The sequence below is a fragment of the Strix uralensis genome, chromosome 5 (genome assembly GCF_047716275.1).
Source record: "Strix uralensis isolate ZFMK-TIS-50842 chromosome 5, bStrUra1, whole genome shotgun sequence".
In the NCBI taxonomy this organism is placed as follows: domain Eukaryota; kingdom Metazoa; phylum Chordata; class Aves; order Strigiformes; family Strigidae; genus Strix; species Strix uralensis.
Genome location: NC_133976.1, coordinates 85,886,492 through 85,896,864, shown reverse-complemented (window position 1 = coordinate 85,896,864; position 10,373 = coordinate 85,886,492). Strand labels below are relative to the sequence as shown.

The 10,373-nt window shown below is 44.1% G+C and overlaps 1 pseudogene; it reads right to left on the bottom strand.

Annotated features, from left to right (window-relative positions):
* Nucleotides 1-3,659: 3,659 nt before the first annotated feature.
* Nucleotides 3,660-10,035, bottom strand: LOC141944181 (cyclin-dependent kinase inhibitor 1-like; annotated as a pseudogene).
* Nucleotides 10,036-10,373: the final 338 nt, after the last annotated feature.

The window sequence follows — 10,373 nt, the reverse complement described above, 5'->3', positions numbered from 1 at the left end:
CTCAGGTAGATGTTGTACCTACCCCTCAGCACACCGAGGTTACAGTCCGCTGTTGCAGGCTCCCTTCTGCTGTGTAATCCTCACACAGCCACACAAGTGCTGCTACCCTGCTTTTAATGCCCAAAGTCTGAACACATCCCCTGGCTTCTCATTATGAGGAAGTGCCATTCTATGGACGGCCTCAGACCCCTGCAGCCTGTCAAACTCACAAGTCAGCACGTAAATTCTCAACAGCTTTGTTACAGGATTGGGCTTGGTACGTTCAACGCACTGTTTATGCCCAGGGAACGAAGCAGATCAAAGCTTCAGCAGATTGCTATTTCAATCAGGTCTGCTGCCTCATTTAAAGAATGGGAATGTTTTAGACCCACCTACTATTAAAAAAATATTATTATTACAGCTTTGCTACATAATGACATATCCCCTTGTGCATACAGTGTTAAAAAAGAAAGTGCAATTCACAAGTTGAACAGGGTAATGAAACACAGACATACTTTATCTGCCCTCTTGATGATGAAGTTCAGACACTAATCAGAGGTTTGTTGTTATTTTTGGCTGTCACACACAAAAAACTATAGCAGAAACCATTCTTCTTTATCTTTTAAAACCCCTGTATGTAGAAAGGAGGCAATAGCTTTACACAGCTAGCTGCTTGTGCATTTATTCTGTAAAGTAGCTACAAGGAGTAGTGCAAAACATCTCAGCCTCAGTTCTCCTCTGGCGTAAATCAAGGCAGTTCCACCACAGATCAGTGGAGCTGTAATACAGTGAACACCAGGGGAGGATTAAGCCTTCTGGTACAAGTATAAGAATTTCTAATTGCAAACACTGGTATGAAAACAGTATTTCCCCCACCCCTTCTTTTGTGCTACTGTGTATCCTCATCTCCAATATTCAAAAGCCAAAAACCAAATGTATAATTGACAAGCAGAAAGACATCCCAGAATCCCAGAATCATCTCAGTTGGAAAAGCCCTTGAAGCTCCTCCAGTCCAACCATTAACCTCACACTGACCGTTCCCAACTCCACCAGACCCCTCAGCGCTGGGTCAACCCGACTCTTCAACCCCTCCAGGGATGGGGACTCCCCCCCTGCCCTGGGCAGCCCATTCCAACGCCCAACAACCCCTTCTGCAAAGAAATCCTTCCTAAGAGCCAGTCTGACCCTGCCCTGGCGCAGCTTGAGGCCATTCCCTCTTGTCCTATCGCTTGTTAAATCACCTTGTCTAATCAGCAGAACACTCTTTTCTACCCTAGCCCTGAACTCCCAGTCACCACCACAGCTGATTGAGGTGCTACAGTCACGGACAGGCTGAATGTTCAACCACAGTCTCCACCTTTCTGTCAGAATATACTGAAATTCCACTCTAAGGCCAGTATCTGCATTAGTATCCAAAACCTGTGTTATTGATAATTTAAACAATTGTTTTACGACTTCATATGACATTATAGTGTCCTGATTACAAAGCATTTAAGGAAGATACTTCCTTTAGAAGGTATACTTAAGCGCTGAGCTGTTTTGGAATTAATATGAAAAAAAAAAAATCCTTTCTTCTTTCTTTGGGACAGCAGTACATTGACAGTTATTATTTCTCCTAATAAAGAGAAGCATCCTTTTTCCCCTTGAAAGAAAAAGACTCAGCTACTTCATGATAACCTGGTGCATGGTGACTTTAGGGCTTTATGCACAGCTCATGCCACCTGGGTCAGAAAGTAATTCTGCAAGTAACCTTGCTACAAAGCAAAAAGGTGCACAGTGTCATTGGTCTGCTTTAAAATCACAAACACGTGGAGAAACAGTTGTGTAATTTTTCTTAATTAGAGAAAATCACCGCACTTTAAAAAAGAAAAATAGATTAGACTGTTGTAATCACAAGCAAAGTTTAAAAATAAAACCAAATATACAAAAAGCCCAGTCCCACACCTTTATGCTACATCTCAATGGGCTGAAAAGCCTGTAACAGACTGGCCTGGCCCACAAACACACTGAAGGCTCTGTGAGCAGCACTTGCCAGGTTGGCCTTCATGCTGCTTCATTGGGGTAAATCTCCCTTCGACATCAGCTGGAGCAAGGTTTGTTCCCAACTAAATCATAAATTCAAGAGAGAAAAAACACAGCTCGTGAGTCGTGTATGTAGCTGGAAACAGGCTGATATTTACTGAATATCTTTATCTCAGCGTACAGAAACAGACTGAAATCACTGTCTTGTGTCATTTGGGGGAAAATCAACTATTATTTATGTCTAAACACTTGCAGTTCTTAACGGCAAAAGAAGAAACACACTATTGATGCTGCATGTAGTACAGAGCGTGTGACTTGCTCACACCACTTCTCGTGCATACACCTGACACACACACATGAGCACGTTAATTTTTACTACCCAAGAGAAACCTTAGTTTGTTTAGATTTGGGACAAAAAGCAGCAATCCATCATCTCCTGTCGTTCTAAAAACCTGACATTTACAGAGCTCTTTCCAAACGAGTTCATTAAACACTGCATGCATCTTAAGGCCATATGCAGCGGTATAATTTAGAGTGTATATTTTATAGGTTTCTTTTTCTGGTTTACCCGCTGATTATTATGTGCTGTAAAATTTCAATTATCCCAACTAGTCAGGGGAATAAGAAAGGGAAATAAAAAGTAGGTGATGGAAAAGTATATGGTAACAAATGCCATAGAAAAGCAAAATTATTGCACGTTTAACATTTCAGTGTTTTTAATGCCCCTTCTCTTCTCCTAGAAAGATTAGTAATATGAATAAAAAGCACAAAAGGGCAACTGAACCATCTCCCTCATTCTTACTATGTTCTTACAAGCAGCGGGCATGTTAAAACACTGTGGACAAATGCACAGCAAATTTTATTTTTGTTTTCATCGTGCAAACTCATAGACCTAGATGGAACAGCACAACCCAAATTAGAGGCTGGATTTGGCCCAGCTGTGAAGAGGAATGACTTGAAAGATACAAGAATATATCTGCAAGTTTCTTCCCGTAAGTTTAACAACCTAATTCTTGGGTGTGGGCAGAGATACAGGGCTAAAATGGCTGCTGATATAAGTGGAAATGTTCCTAAATAATTTCAGCTTTCTCCATTTACATCCCAGCTTTTGGCACCCAAGCGCTGTTACTTATGCCCTGAATAGTTTCAAGCATAAAATTCTGTACCTAAAAAAAAATCACAGAAAGGGCTGGGAATTTTTTTTAGTGTCAGACCTGTAAAGCTGAGATGGTGAAACTTAGTAAGCTGTCCCTGCTAAAACCAAAAAAGAGGGTATGTAAAGACGTGACAGTGTGAAAGGCCCCAACTTGTCCAAGCACATTATTACACGTATACGGTTGTTTTAACTGTTTACCACTTTCTCATGTACAGTGATTTTTAATGCACATTAAACTGTTAGCCTTAGCCAATTTCTGTAGTGTTCAAACTTGCTTACCAGTGGTTTTTAAGGCCAGTAATTTCTCATCAAAGTGATTCCAGTTGATTTGGCCTGACCCCATCCCAATTAAAGTATATTCTGTTCTCACTGCTGCTGTCAGGAATACATGTCTGTGGGATGCCCCTAAGTCTCTGCAGCCTGCACATCCGGTTTCTGAAGGTTGAAGAAGCTTGGCAGATGTTCCCAACCACTCCAGCGCACAGCAATCCTCTCCTTGCTTTCAAGAAGTTGACTTCTTTGAAGCAGCTTGCATATTCATTTTGATTCGCTTCTTTGCCGAGTAGTAATCTGGAGAACAACACAGAACTGACACTATGACACTGATGACAGCTGCTTTTCAAGGAATCTCTTCAATCTCTGTTTCGTGTTGAAGAAGTCATTTAGACTTCTGTTATGGCTCGTGAATGAACCAAACAAATGCCTTTACCATGTTCCACGTAAAGCTATGTAATACCAACCAAAACAAAGGAAATGTGCTGGCTTTTATCTGGTTGAGATCAAAAGACTTTGGACCCTCTTATGCAAGCTGAGCAATGTGACATTTCAATCCAACTTTTAGATCCACTGCTGCAGTGCTTTCCAGACAGAAATAGTTATTTTTTTTCCTCCTTAAAAGTAACAAAAAATACTCAGTAAAACAACATCAACTATATATATGGGGCACTTTATTTCTGCTTATTAGATTAAACTGCAGATTCAAGGACTGCATAAAACCTTGCACTATCACTGAATTGTAACTAATTCTTTGCTCCCTGTGGCTCACAGGGAGAACACCCATTATGTTTCCATAAGCATGTGCGGTTGAATCTTTGTTTCAGGTGCAAACATAAATCAGCCTGAACTACAGAATCACGATTACAACACGGGAGTTTCCCTGTGAGTTCCTTCCCTGCCTCCCACCCTCACACAAAAAAAGACATATTTTTTTCAGGTCACAGAACAGAATTAGCTGAAATGGAAGCTAGATGAGTATTTATCTTTAGAGTTCATGGGATCTAACTGGTGTAAATTTTTTGTATTCATAGTAATGAATTTGTTCCAATTTCAGTTGAGGATGTGGGCTCCAACGGTATTTAAATGTGAGCTTTCTATACAGTCAAATTGGCAACAACTAGCAAGTCCTCGCAGCATGAAGTTGCATTAATTTCGATGCAGAAGCGTATGGTGGGATGACTGGAATTCTGTAGGCTTTGACAGCCAAGTGTGTGCAGCAAGATTCCTGCAGCCAACTTCCTTCATCTGCATGGCACAGTGCAATGGAGTGCCTGAGTTAGCCCCAAGTTAAACTTCTGGAGCAGGATGTGATCCCAAAGAGAGTATATTCTGCCAGGCAGGAGGACTGGACATTAGGAAAAAATTTTTCCCAGAAAGAGTGGTCAGAGAGTGGAATAGGCTGCCCAGAGAGGGGGTGGAGTCACCATCCCTGGGTGTGTTTAAGGGTCGTTTGGATGAGATGTTGGGGGATGTGGTGTAGGGGAGAACTTTGTAGAGTCGGGCTGATGGTTGGACTCGATGATCCCAAGGGTCTTTTCCAACCTGAATGATTCTGTGAAATTTTTGTGATTCTGTGATGCACTGCTAACTCAGTAGAAAAGCAAATCCTGCTATTACTATAACCTGCTGTAGTCTCTCAGTGGAGCAGCAGAGGAAAGGAACAGCAGTAAGAAAAAACTGCTTACATTACCGAATGTAATCCTTACCACATATTTCTTCCATTTAAAAGACTCCCATATAGCTATTTTTCATCTTATTTTAGGAAAAGAAATGCATTAGGAATTATGCTTAGTCAATGAAATTCAGCAAAGACTTCAGAAGTCAGTATTGCCATTTCTGCCTGTGAAGAATTTTAGCAAGAGCCCAACTGCTCAGACACCCACATAACGGAGCCTAGTTTCAAAATTGATGGAGGCGCTTAAAAAGCCAGATGGATGCAGGTTCCCCAGAGCCATACTCAGATGGTCCAGCCTCCATCTAAGATGCTAAACAGAGTCCATGGAAAACAGCTGGTTTGCCTGAAAGACTCCAAAGACCACTTGCACTGCCGGAAGTAAGGTACTGAGGAGGATGCTGCCTGCAGCCTGTCAGTAGGAAAGCCTGGCCATGGGGACCTAGGAAGGAAAGATTTTTGTTTAAATATACCTACCTAAATACCTGCTTTCCTTTCCTCCCCATTTTCTCCCTAGCATCTTGCATGAACTATTTGCTTCAGAAGTAAGACCTGCTAGTGAAAACACAGGATTTCTACCAATTTTCTCTCTCTGACCTTTAGCAAAGGAGGAAAGGATTTATGAACGTCTCCCAGGACAGCCAAGGTCTAAGTGTATCAGACTCAGGCAAGACAAAGGGTTTGGAAGAGGAGTGAAAGAGCTGGCAACCTTGATAAGTGGAAAAAAAAAAAAAAAAAAAAAAAGGAAGGAAAGAGTGAAAAAGGCTTATAGCCTGTATCAGAGCTGCTTTTTGAATTTGAGACTCTCCCAGAAAACAGAGCAGAACCACACCGGGTCTGCAGTGAAAAGGAGAGAATGGAGACAGAGTACGTCTACATAAAAGGGTTGGGAGATAGAAGGAAAAATTTACTTTCATACTGGTTTGCTCTCTGCATGTCTGAGGAGCCAAATGCAGCAGGAAAACCTCTGCTCCTTTCACTTGGGAGGCGCCAATGTCCACAAAACCCCATGGCTGGCTTTAAATATATCGATATTTATTTAATGGGCCACAGCTGCCTTCGAAAGTCTAAATTAAACGCACATTGTTGGATCTTAATGTAAAGCATTACAGTGTTCTTGTTGACCAAAGCAGAACGCAGATAACTGGGTTCAAATCCAACCTCAGATCCTAATCCTAAACTAACCTTTCATTACGGGATGGCAGAAGATGAGCGAAGGGGTGAAGTGTGGGGTCAGACTGTATCAGTAGGTATGACTTCCCCTGCTCAGTTTTGCCTGAATTACTTCAGGCGTGCCCAGAGGGACAAGGTTCTTGCAGTTAGAGGGAAACTTCTACTGCACCCTTTGGCTAGCAATAATAAGGATGTGTGTGCGTGCCTGTGAGACAAGGACTAAGAGAGGGACTGATCTCCAAGCCTCACCAAAAGAGAAAACTGCAGACGATTTTCCTGGCCCATCTTGCACACCCAGATTCCTTGGGGAGAAGGGTACTGTTGTTAGTCTAAAGTGTTTTCTCTTATAAAAACACATGTGGGAAAGTGTTAAACTGTGCAGCGTGGTATTTTGGTTTCCACATCCCCTGATGAAATGTTTCTTGCCTGGGGAAAACCAAACGGAAGAAAAATATCCCCTGGAAATATCTGCATAATTTACTCCCACACACCTAGTGAGAGATTTACAATTGAACAGCAGTTCCCTCAAACCATCACAACATTGTGCTCTGAATTACACTTCTGTACTCCTACCTGTAAATTATACTGTTAATTAGTTAATGGCTGTAAAGTGCTTTGGAGAAGAAAAGAGCACTCATTAAATATCATTGTTCTGTACTCCAGTGTGCAATGTTCCACTCTTCATTAATCTCCAACCTCTTCCTGAACCTCTCGCTAGCAATTAAGTTTCATACCCTCAAATAGCAAATTAGTCTATTGTCTGACTTAGATCAACATCACTGCTCAGAAAGTGTTTCCTGAAACCTTAGCTTCAATTATCTTCTAGCCAATTTCAAGCTGGTGTCTTACATCAAATTCCTGAAAGAAAATCCTTGGCCTACATCTTGAAAACCTCAGTCTTGGATAAACCAAAACAAGGGAAAATCTAATATATGGGATTAGATTTTTCGAACAAGTTCGAATCCTGTTGAGAAGAGAAAATGAGGGGCCAGATGTTCAGAACAGCTTAGCATGCAGGATGCTGAGGACTTTCAAAATCCTAAAGCTCTTCTATGGATGCTGAAACCCACTCCTGGCAGCAAGTCCTTGGTGAGAGGCATTTGAAAATCTAGCCCCTGCTGCCACCTGGCCAAGTCTAAGATCGATTTGCGCTTAAAATTCCTGGATGCCTTCACTGAGTATAATATCCAAGCTGAAGCTAGCAGGAGACCTGGCTGCTTTCTCTGGTTTCTGGTCTTCTTCCTGAGGCTTAGCTGGCTGAATGGTGTTCCTTATTGCACTCGGGAAAGGGTGCCCACGGCCAAACAAAAAAAAGCAAAAAAGCAAAAACTCCCATCCAATGGGCAACCCTGTTTTCCTGCTGGGCTCCTGCTTGAGAAATCACCTCACTGCCTTTCTTAGACTGCCTTTTTAAACATCTAGCCCTTCAAACTATCCAAACTATCCTCCTGCAAGAAGTGCTCTTATTGCTCTGACTGTGACAAGTCCTAAGCAGACCCCCAGGGCTAGGAAGGGGGTTGTCACACAGCACCTCCAAAAACCACAAGCCCCACACCCATCAATTTAGAGTGAGCCTTCCTTCTCCTCCAGATGCTTCTTTGAAGGGCTGCAGTTTCTTAAAGCAACACGGATCTTTGGGCCCATCAAAGAATTTCTAAGCAGGTGCTGGGACCAGGTTGGATCATCTGAGCCACACAAGGGCCTCACCCACCTATTAAAGATGTCTGTCTTGTCTTCTTCCCTTCCCAGATCCTCTTGCTCCCTGTTTCCTTGGAAGTTTTGGGCTTCTCAGTCAGTGCCACCTGAGCAAAGCGGTGACTCGTGTCCTCCCTGCCCAGGGGCACTGGGCTGGCACAAGAGCTGCAGTGGTCTCTGACCATCTCCCACCACGAAGCTGTGGTAGAAGGTGGGCACCTCGTGGCTTCTGAGCTATTCCCACTGCAGGACCCCCTCTGCTGGCATGTCCTGGAGGAAATCGAAGTTCCACTTCTGCTGGGCCCCCTCAACACTGTTGTACAGCATGTGCTGGAAGTCCTGCTGCAGCTGCTTGTGGTCTACAGAGCCAAAGAGGTTCCTCCAGGCGTGAGTTGTCTTCTCTGGCATCTGCTCCATCTTTTCTCCTCGGTGCTGCTCTCTGGCCAGCGTATACAGCAGCGACTCCCTGCCAAGGACAGAAAGACCATCATCCGCCCTTCGCACGCTCAGTTTAGTGGGCACTGCGTACTCTTTAAGGGGAGCATGGCAGTAAATCTAGATACTTTTGATCCCACTACAAGAAATCTTGGTTTATTTCAAAAGAAATTTATCCCGGTCTCCAGTCCAGGGTGAGAATTCCCATCTATAGGATGTGTCTATAGAAGGATGGGAAGGGTGAAAAGCCCTCACTTCTTTTGTGCATCTTTATTTCAGTGTACACTGAGTGAGGGTTTGCCCTAAGGGGACAGAGATGCACGAGAAAGTGGACAATGTCCTTTGAGGTAGTGCAGCAACAGACAGAAAGCACAGAAGTGGTACTTGGGGAAAACGGCCGTGTGTCACCTTAATCAAGGGAAAGTGCCTGAGCAGGAGAATTTCCAAGACAATGAAGGGTGATGGCAATCAGTAAAGCACAGAAGACGTGTTTAATTTTACAGTGAAGGTGGTATCTCTTTCCTGACTACTCATACCACTTCTTTTGCAGTGTCAGCCAAGTTGGAAGCTAAAGATGATTATACCAATCACCTGTTTCTTGCTTGACATTTTCATTCCCTTTTCTTGAAGCAAATGCCTGAGAAACGGTCCCAGTCACAGACAAAACCCACTGTCTTTCCTACAGCGGCAAATCCCATGCAAGCACCAGTAGGTGGATTTCCCACTTGGGAGGCTGGCATGGGGAGACGGGGTTTGCACCCTCCTCTGGCAAGATGGAAAAGAGATATCAGGCATTTTGCAGATTTCATAGGCTGGAAGGGCATAAATATACCAAATACATTCACCCACTAATTCTTGAACCAGGTCTTTAATTTCTGGAAGAGTTTGAAAACAGACTTTAAAGGTCATTCAATTCTCTCTCTGGATCCACAAAACTCAGCCCCTTGCCCAAGCTGTGATGTGTAGCAGCAGACAGGCTAAAAAGAAACCTCAAAGAAACGTTAGCAAACAGCCAGATTTTGGGTTTGTTGTGCTACTGAATTCTGAAGGGTGTAAAGAGTTTGGGGACAGAGCTAAGAGAAGTCAACTGGTGATTTGTCTGCAGACCGTGCAGAGCTCCTGCGGAACCTCAACCTTCAGGCTTGGTCTCCAACATCCCAAATGTTGCTTCAGTCACAGCAGACACAAACCCAGATGCGACTGGTACAATCACACGCCCCCCCCCCCCCATATTATCTTTGCAGGGTTATATCTAATCCACCTGAACTCAGAGCATCCCCTTGCAATCACACCCCAAGTGCCCACTCTGAGAATGTCACTTGGTGGCTCTGGTATCAAGAGCTTGTCAGCAACGGGGCGGTGTTGGCACTTAGATGGTTCTGCACACAGAAAACTCAGATACTGAGAGATGTGGCTACCTCCTCCTAGGTGGAAGCTGAGTGTCAGTTCTGCAGCTGATAACACACCTGAGCAGCAGAGGTCCAAAGAGGTGGACTGGCTCCTGCATCCATTTATAAATCTTATTCCCTGCCCTTAGTGGCTCTGAACCAGCATCCTGCAAACGCGTGGCCTACACCCACAGGAAATTAAACCAGAGTGCCAGGTCTGGGTTGCCCTTTGGATGCATGTGTCGATTTCCAAATGTTGTGTGTGGTTCTCTGGAGGCCAATATCTCCCATGGAGCTCGAGGATGGGAAACAGAGTAGCCTTGTTCGGTCTGAGACACCATCAGGGGCTGATCGTTAGGTCTGATGGGACTTCAGTGCCTGCTGGGCCCCAGCCAGGTCCCACTGGTGGTACCGCACCGCACCGCGTGGTCACACCCGCTCGTTGGGCGCGAGCCTTCAGCACTCGGCCGCCAACGGGAGCAAAGCTGGCAGTTGCCCACCCGATTCTCTTCACTCCCCACAGTGCCTAGGGAAGGTGGAAAAGCACTTTTCCTGAGGAAAAGCAGCCGAGAGCACA